At 44.2% G+C, this 8,577-nt stretch overlaps 1 long non-coding RNA gene across 1 annotated transcript; it reads left to right on the top strand.

Moving 5' to 3' along the window:
* Positions 1-7,739: 7,739 nt before the first annotated feature.
* On the top strand, positions 7,740-8,196 carry LOC139572498 (uncharacterized). The gene is made up of 2 exons (XR_011674434.1): positions 7,740-7,925; positions 8,028-8,196. It is a non-coding gene; the product is annotated as an uncharacterized lncRNA (long non-coding RNA).
* Positions 8,197-8,577: the final 381 nt, after the last annotated feature.

Genomic DNA, 8,577 nt, shown 5'->3' with positions numbered 1-8,577 from the left:
ATTGCATGACAAATCAAATATTTTTCATGTATTTGTCACATACGCCGAATACAACAGTGAAATGCTTACTTACAAGCCCTTAACCAACAATGTTTTAAGAAAAAAAAGTGTTAAGTAAAAAATTGAAAATAAAAGTAACAAATAATTAAACAGCAGCAGTAAAAAAACAATAGCAAGGCTATATACAGGGGGTACCGATACAGAGTTAAATGTGCGGGGGCACCGGTAAGTCGAGGTAATTGAGGTAATATGTACATGTAGGTAGAGTTATTAAAGTGACTATGCATAGATAATAAACAGAGAATAGTAAAAGAGGAGTCTGGGTAGCCATTTGATTAACTGTTCAGGAGTCGTATGTCTAGGGGGTAGAAGCTGTTAAGAAGCCTTTTGGACCTAGATTTGGCGCTCTGGTACCGCTTGCCGTGCGGTAACAGAGAGAACAGTCCATGATGAGGGTGGCTGGAGTCTTTGACAATTTTTAGGGCCTTCCTATGACACCGCCTGGTATAGAGGTCCTGAATGGCAGGAAGCTTGGCCCCAGTGATCTACTAGGCTGTACGCTCTGTAGTGCCTTGTGGTCGGAGGCGAAGAAGTTGCCATAGCAGGCAGTGATGCAAACAGTCCGGATGCTCTCGATGGAGCAGCTGTGGAACCTTTAGAGAATCTGAGGACCCATGCTAAATATTTTCAGTCTCCTGAGGGGGAATATGCTTTGTTGACCCTCTTCAAAACTGTCTTACTGTGTTTGGACCATGATAGATTGTTGGTGATGTGGAAACCAAGGCACGTGAAGCTCTCAACCTGCTCCACTGCTGGCCCGTCGATGAGAATGGGGGCTCTGTCCTCCTTTTCCTGTAGTCCACAATCATCTCCTTTGTCTTGATCACGTTAAGGGAGAGGTTGTTGTCCTGGCACCACTAGGCCAGGTCTTTGACCTCCTCCCTATAGGCTGTCTCATCGTTGTTGGTGATCAGGCCTACCACTGTTGTGTCATCTGCAAACTTGATGATGGTGTTGGAGTCGTGCCTGGCCATGCAGTCATGAGTGAACATGGAGTACAGGAGGGGACTGAGCACGCACCCCTGGGGGCCCCTGTGTTGAGGATCAGCGTGGCAGATGTGTTGTTACCTACCCTAACCACCCGGGGGCGGCCCGTCACGAAGTCCAGGATCCAGTTGCAGAGGGAGGTGTTTAGTCCCAGGGTCCTTAGCTTATTGATGAACATTGAGGGCACTATGGTGTTGAACGCTGAGCTGTAGTCAATGAATAGCATTCTCACATAGGTGTTCATTTTGTCCAGGTGGGAAAGGGCAGTGTTGCGTGCAATAGAGATTGCATCATCTGTGGGATCTGTCAGGGCGGTATGCAAATTGGTCTGGGTCTAAGGTTTCTGGGATAATGCCATTGATGTAAGCCATGACCAGCCTTTCAAAGCACTTCATGGCTACAGACGTGAGTGGTCGGTAGTCGGGTCGGTAGTCTAGGCAGGTTACCTTAGTGTTTTTGGGACTATGGTGGTCTGCTTGAAACATGTTGGTATTACAGACTCGGTCAGGGACAGGTTGAAAACTTCAGTGAAGACTCTTGCCAGTTGGTCAGCGCATGCTCGGAGTACACGTCCTGGTAATCTGTCTGGCCCTGCGACCTTGTTTGAAGGTCTTACTCACACAGAGAGAGTGATCACAGTCATCAAGAACATGCTCTCATGCATGCTTCAGTGGTACCTGCCTCGAAGCGAGCATATAAGTAATTTAGCTAATCTGGTAGGCTTTTGTCACTGGGCAGCTCGCGGCTGTGCTTCCCTTTGTTGTCCGTAATAGTTTGCAAGCCCTGCCACATACGACAAGCGTCGGAGCCGGTGTAGTACGATTCGATCTTAGTCTTGTATTGACACTTTGCCTGTTTGATGGTTCGTCGGAGGGCATAGAACGATTTCTTATAAGGTTCCGGGTTAGAGTCCCGCTCCTTGAAAGCGGCAGCTCTAGCCTTTAGCTCAGTGGGAATGTTGCCTGTAATCTATTGCTTCTGGTTGTGGTATGTATGTACGGTCACTGTGTCATCTATGCACTTATTGATGAAGCCAGTGACTGATGTGGTGTACTCCCGAATGCCATCGGAAGAATCCCGGAACATATTCCAGTCTGTGCTAAAAAAACAGTCCTCTAGCTTCACATCTGTTTCATATGACCACTTTCTTATTGACCGAGTCACTGGTGCTTTCTGCTTTAGTTTTTGCTTATAAGCAGGAATCAGGAGGGTATAATTATGGTCAGATTTGCCAAACGGAGGGAGAGATTTGTATGCATCTCTGTGTGTGGAGTAAAGGTGGTCAAGATTTTTTCCCCTCTGGTTGCATATTTAACGTGCTGATAGAAATGAGGTAAAACGAATTTGTTTTTCCGTGCATCAAAGTCCCCAGCAACTAGGAGCACCGCCTCTGGATGAGCGTTTTCCTGTTTGCTTATGGCCGTATAGAGCTCATTGAGTGCAGTCTTAGTGCTTGTGGTGATATATAGACAGCGACGAGGAATATAGATGAAAACTGTCTTGGTAAATAGTGTGGTCTACAGCTTACCATGAAATACGCTCTCAGGTGAGATCATCACCACCATCCGCCGCCACCACCACGTTTCAGCATGATAATGCACAGCACCATGTCGCAAGCTGAAAATGTCCCAGGTCTTCCATAACCTGCATACTCACCAGATATGTTTAGGATGCTCTGGATTGACATATACGACAGCGTGTTCCAGTTCCCGTCAATATCCAGCAACCTCACACAGGCACCGAAGAGGATCAATTCTATGCGAAGGAGATGTGTTGCGCTGCATGGGGCAAATTGTGGTCACACCAGATACTGACTGGTTTCCTGATCCAAGCCCCTACCTTTTCCCCAAGGTATCTGTGACCAATGGATGCATATCTGTATGCCCAGTCTCTTATTTTCATCATCCTGTATTTGCAGGGAGAGGCAGATGAGTCATACAGGCCCACTAGCGTTGCCTTGGGAATCAGGATCATTAGACAAGCCTTATCTTTCATAGGTCTCCATCGGAGTAATGATGAAAGTACACAAAATGGCATGGTTATTAATGCTTTTGTCAAATTTGTACATAGACACTCTTAGCAAAGGCCCATTCTGTTGAGAAAATTGAAGCTGCATTTTCTTTCATGTGTTGGTGACCTTTCTTTGCTCCAATCATATGATCATCTCTCCATAATTGATGTGAGGTCATTAAAACAGAATGAAACATTGTCAATAGCCTACACGCACTGCTCTGTATGGGCAAGGTACTTGTCACAGAGACCTCCTTATCATTTTAATGTCAAGATCAATTATATAACCTACACGCTTATTATAAAAGTTGAAAGTGTACTGCTCTACCATAACATGTTCTGCTAAAGGTTACACTACTCTGTTAATGAAGCCCCAAATGTGTTTTTTAATCATTATTTCTAAACTTTCACCTCATGTAAATTTTTCTATCAAGATGTGACAGAAAAAGACCCAAGAAGAATCGAGGTTGTAATCGCTGCCAAAGGTGCTTCAACAGACAGAAAAGATGGCGGACTGAACACAGCAGTGTAGATCCCCTCAGGATAAAAACATCATATTCAATATCGGTGAGTTTGATTAAATATTAGCACTTCACAAACTGGTGGGTTATAACCTTCAATCTGGATAACAACACAAAACAAATCATAAGGCCAGAGAAATGTATCAACAAATATTACGAGAGCAAGCAACACCCAAACATGACAGAGAGACCGATACACTTAGGAGAACTCCTTATCTGTTTTATGGGCCTACTGTAAGTAGCTGATACGCTGCCAAATCAGAAAGATGAATGTGGGCAGAGACCTACTAAAGCAGCACCGCCCTCTCAAGATTCTGAGTCTGCATGGCGGGGTTGGTCCTACAAAGCTAAAGCCCCCTAATGGGAGAGCATAATATACAAGGAAATTCTCAAAGCTGCTAATGAGAACCTTGACGACCTTGTACCTAGCCGGTTGGGATTCCGGTGGGGTGCCCCCACCCAGGCAGTGGCAGTGCTGGCAACACTAGCTGCGGTAACACATGGGGAGGGAGTCACACTCGAACATTCAGAGAGGGGGCATATTATTGTGGCCCTGGTGGCACAAAATCAATCTGACTGCACAGAGATGCTTGGGAATATGGTCACAATGGGGGACTGCGTGTAGGTGTTTCAGGGGAAGGGGGTATGTCTGATCTCCATCACCTCAGATGTGTAATAGTTAATCAAATCTCCCCATTTTTGCATGCCTTCTCCTCAGTGGTGGTGGAAAAAGTACTCAATTGTCATACTTGAGTACAAGTAAAGATACCTTAATAGAAAAGTATTCAAGTAAAAGTGAAAGTCACCCAGTAAAATACTACTTGAGTAAAAGTAGTATTAAAAACAACTGTTGAGCATCTGAGTGTATGATTGTTTGTGGGGGAAAGAGGTTGAGTGTGTGTGTGTGTGTGTGTGTGTGTATCCCACAACTGTTGCTAGGGAGTAAAGATATTAGGGAGAATATTGGATGAATTACAATGATTGTTTGCTAAAATAATAATTGCTTGCCAAAATTGAATTTTTGTAATGGCAATAATGATAAGAGGTAACAATCATTTGCATAAGCTACCTACATTATTACACATATGAATTGTTAATTATGGAAATTAAGATAAGCAGGATATTTTAAATATATATATTTTTTAATGGCTAAATATAATACAAATCGAGGTGAGGGCGATGGAAATGCTTTTGGCGCATGATCTGTTTCTGTCCGTGGGTGGCACTGCGTGCTCTTTTCGAAGGATGGGTCTCGGTCTCTCGGGGGCAATGGGATCTGGGGGGTCGGGGGTTGCCTGCCAGTCACTGGGATGACAACCCAACTCGGGATGAGGAGGGGTTTTAGCGGGTGGAATAGTGGGGACCAATTGTAGGTTTACTTAGTAGCAATGCAAATATCATGGTATAGCTATATGGAAACTCAATCAATATAGTACTTTTTAATGGTGAGTTTACAAAGATATATCATGATAAATAGATTTGAAATTTGTATTTCATTATGGTAAATGGTGAAATAAGTATAGGTAGTTAATGGCAGATAATAAGAAAACACAGTAATTTTTTACCTGGCTAAAAGAGAAGGAATATAATATCTATTGTTTACAGGAAACTCAATCAACAATTTTAGATTATGTTTTGTTGAAAAGGACTGCGGGGGCAAAATATATTTCTCCCATGGGTAAAAATTCAAAATAGGTGATATTAATTAACAGTAATGTACAAATTGTTCAAACAGATCCTCAAGGTAGATGGATCTGTAATGAACACGAGGGGAGACAGAGAGCTGGTTTCAAGCACAGGGCACAGCAGGTGTTTATTGCAAAGGACCACAGGGGGAGGCAGGTAGCTGGGTCCAGGGGCAGACAGAATGTCATAGACTGGGGGTCCAAAAGGGCAACAGTTCAGGCAGGGAAAAGGCTGGTAACGTAGTTCGGGGGATCAGGCAATAGGTAGATAACAGGAAATCCGATAGGCAAAGTACAGGCATGGAATTGGCAAAAGGCGTTGTTAGTGAGGCAGGCAAAAAGTACAGTGGCTTGCAAAAGTATTCACCCCCTTGGCCTTTTTCCTATTTGGTTGCCTTACCTGGAATTAAAATAGATTGTTGGGGGTTTGTATCATTTGATTTACACAACAAGCCTACCACTATGAAGATGCAAAATATTTTTTCTTGGGAAACAAACATGCACTTATACTTCAGTGTGCATAACTATTCACCCCTCCCCCCAAAGTCAATACTTTGCAGAGCCACCTTCTGCAACAATTACATCTGCAAGTCTCTTGGGGTATGTCTCTATAAGCTTGGCACGTCTAGCCACTGGGATTTTTGCCCATTCTTCAAGGCAAAACTGCTCCAGCTCCTTCAAGTTGAATGGGTTCCTGCAGGTGTACAACAATCTTTAAGTCATGCCACAGATTCTCAATTCGATTGAGGTCTGGGCTTTGACTAAGCCATTCCAAGACATTTAAATGTTTCCCCTTATAAACCACGTGTTTCTTTAGCTGTATTCTTCCAGCGGGATCAATGTCCTGCTGGAAGGTGAACCTCCGTTCCAGTCTCAATTCTCTGGAAGACTGAAACAGGTATCCCTCAAGATTTTCCCTGTATTTAGCGCCATCCATCATTCCTTCAATTCTGACCAGTTTCCCAGTCCCTGCCGATGAAAAACATCCCCACAGCATGATGCTGTCACCACCATGCTTCACTGTGGGGATGGTGTTCTCGGGGTGATGAGAGTTGTTGGGTTTGCGCCAGACATAGTGTTTTCCTTGATGACCAAAAAAACTAAATTTTAGTCTCATCTAACCAGAGTACCTTCTTTCATATGTTAGGGGAGTCTACCACATGTCTTTCGGTGAACACCAAACATGCTTGCTTATTTTTTCTGGCCACTCTTCCGTACAGCCAGCTCTGTGGAGTGTATGGCTTAAAGTGGTCCTATGGATAGATACTCCAATCTCTGCTGTGGAGCTTTGCAGCTCCTTCATGGTTATCTTTGATCTCCTTTTCGCCTCTCTGATTAATGTCCTCCTTGCCTGGTCCGTGAGTTTTGGTGGGCGGCCTTCTCTTGGCAGGTTTGTGGTGCCATATTCTTTCATTTTTAAAATAATGGATTTAATGGTGCTCCGTGGGATGTTTAAAGTTTCGGATATTTTTTTTATAGCTCCTTGGTCTTCATGGTGCCGCTTAGATTTATTTCAAATTGGTCTCACGAGCCAAACCCTTCATCGATAGTCTTGACTCGTTGGATATTACATTGTGCTAGAAAATAATAATTATAATCAAATGAAACAAAATGGGTAAAAACATGAGAAATTATGTCTCTCTTATACCATGGGCATGGACTCGGATGGATCACCTGCGTTTCTGCTGTCAAGATCAAAGCATTGGCAATTTGGTGCATGTTTTAAGGACACACCTGAGATATTGCCACTCCTCCCACCTCAGTGCAATCAAACTCATATAAGACCGGTAAATTACCAATCCTGGCGCAAGTGTTTTGAAAATAAATCCAATAAAATGTTATTGGTTGCATACACATATTTAGCAGGTGTTATTGCAGGTGTAGTGAAATGCTTGTGTTCCTAGCTCCAGCAGTGCAGTAATATCAGCAATTCATAACAATACACAGAGATCTAAAAGTAAAAGTGTGGAAATATATAGTCTGGAGTGTGTGTGTGTATGTGATTGATACATACATATATATATGTATATATGCACTATATACACTGCTCAAAAAAATAAAGGGAACACTAAAATAACACATCCTAGATCTGAATGAATGAAATATTCTTATTAAATACTTTTTTCTTTACATAGTTGAATGTGCTGACAACAAAATCACACAAAAATTATCAATGGAAATCAAATTTATCAACCCATGGAGGTCTGGATTTGGAGTCACACTCAAAATTAAAGTGGAAAACCACACTACAGGCTGATCCAACTTTGATGTAATGTCCTTAAATCAAGTCAAAATGAGGCTCAGTAGTGTGTGTGGCCTCCACATGCCTGTATGACCTCCCTACAACGCCTGGGCATGCTCCTGATGAGGTGGCGGATGGTCTCCTGAGGGATCTCCTCCCAGACCTGGACTAAAGCATCCGCCAATGTCACGAATCCCGCTTCCTGAGTCTGTTTTTGCCTGTGTTCTGTCCTGGAGTGTTTTTCCGGTGTCCTGGAACGCACCCTGTCTGGTTGCCGGGCGACGTAGCTAGTTGGGAGATCTCTGATTACCCGCACCTGTATCCCATCAGCTATCTGCACACCTGGTCCTGATCATCACCCCTCCACTTCATAAGCTCTGACCTGACATCCATTCCCTGCCGGATCGTTAGCCATGAACAGTATGTTGTGCCAGCGTATCAGCCTCCAGTTTGATAGAGTTTGTTTTGTTGTTTTGTACGTCTTGCTTGCCTTGAACTTACCTCCGTTTGTTCTGTCTACAGTCATTCACCCGGAACACTCACCCCATCCCTGCCTGGTCGTCGGTGGCTTCTGTTACTCCCTTGGATCTGCCTATTCACTCCCATCAACTCACCTCCGCTGCCCGCTCCGCCACCTGGATCTTTCTACCTCTACGTTTAAACTTGTAAATAAATACTCACCTTCGTCCTACTCTCCTTGTCCTGGTCTGCTTCTGGGTTCTATTTTAGAAAACCTTGACAGCCAACTCCTGGACAGTCTGTGGTGCAACGTGGCGTTGGTGGATGGAGCGAGACATGATGTCCCAGATGTGCTCAATTGGATTCAGGTCTGGGGAACGGGCGGTCCATAGCATCAATGCCTTCCTCTTGCAGGAACTGCTGACACACTCCAGCCACATGAGGTCTAGCATTGTCTTGCATTAGGAGGAACCCAGGGCCAACCGCACCAGCATATGGTCTCACAAGCGGTCTGAGGATCTCATCTCGGTACCTAATGGCAGTCAGGCTACCTCTGGCGAGCACATGGAGGGCTGTGCGCCCCCCCAAAGAAATGCCACCCCACACCATGACT

The sequence above is a fragment of the Salvelinus alpinus genome, chromosome 4 (genome assembly GCF_045679555.1).
Source record: "Salvelinus alpinus chromosome 4, SLU_Salpinus.1, whole genome shotgun sequence".
NCBI classification, from domain to species: Eukaryota; Metazoa; Chordata; class Actinopteri; order Salmoniformes; family Salmonidae; genus Salvelinus; species Salvelinus alpinus.
The sequence above is the reverse complement of the archived record's forward strand: the minus strand, read 5'-3'. Positions and strand labels throughout refer to the sequence as shown.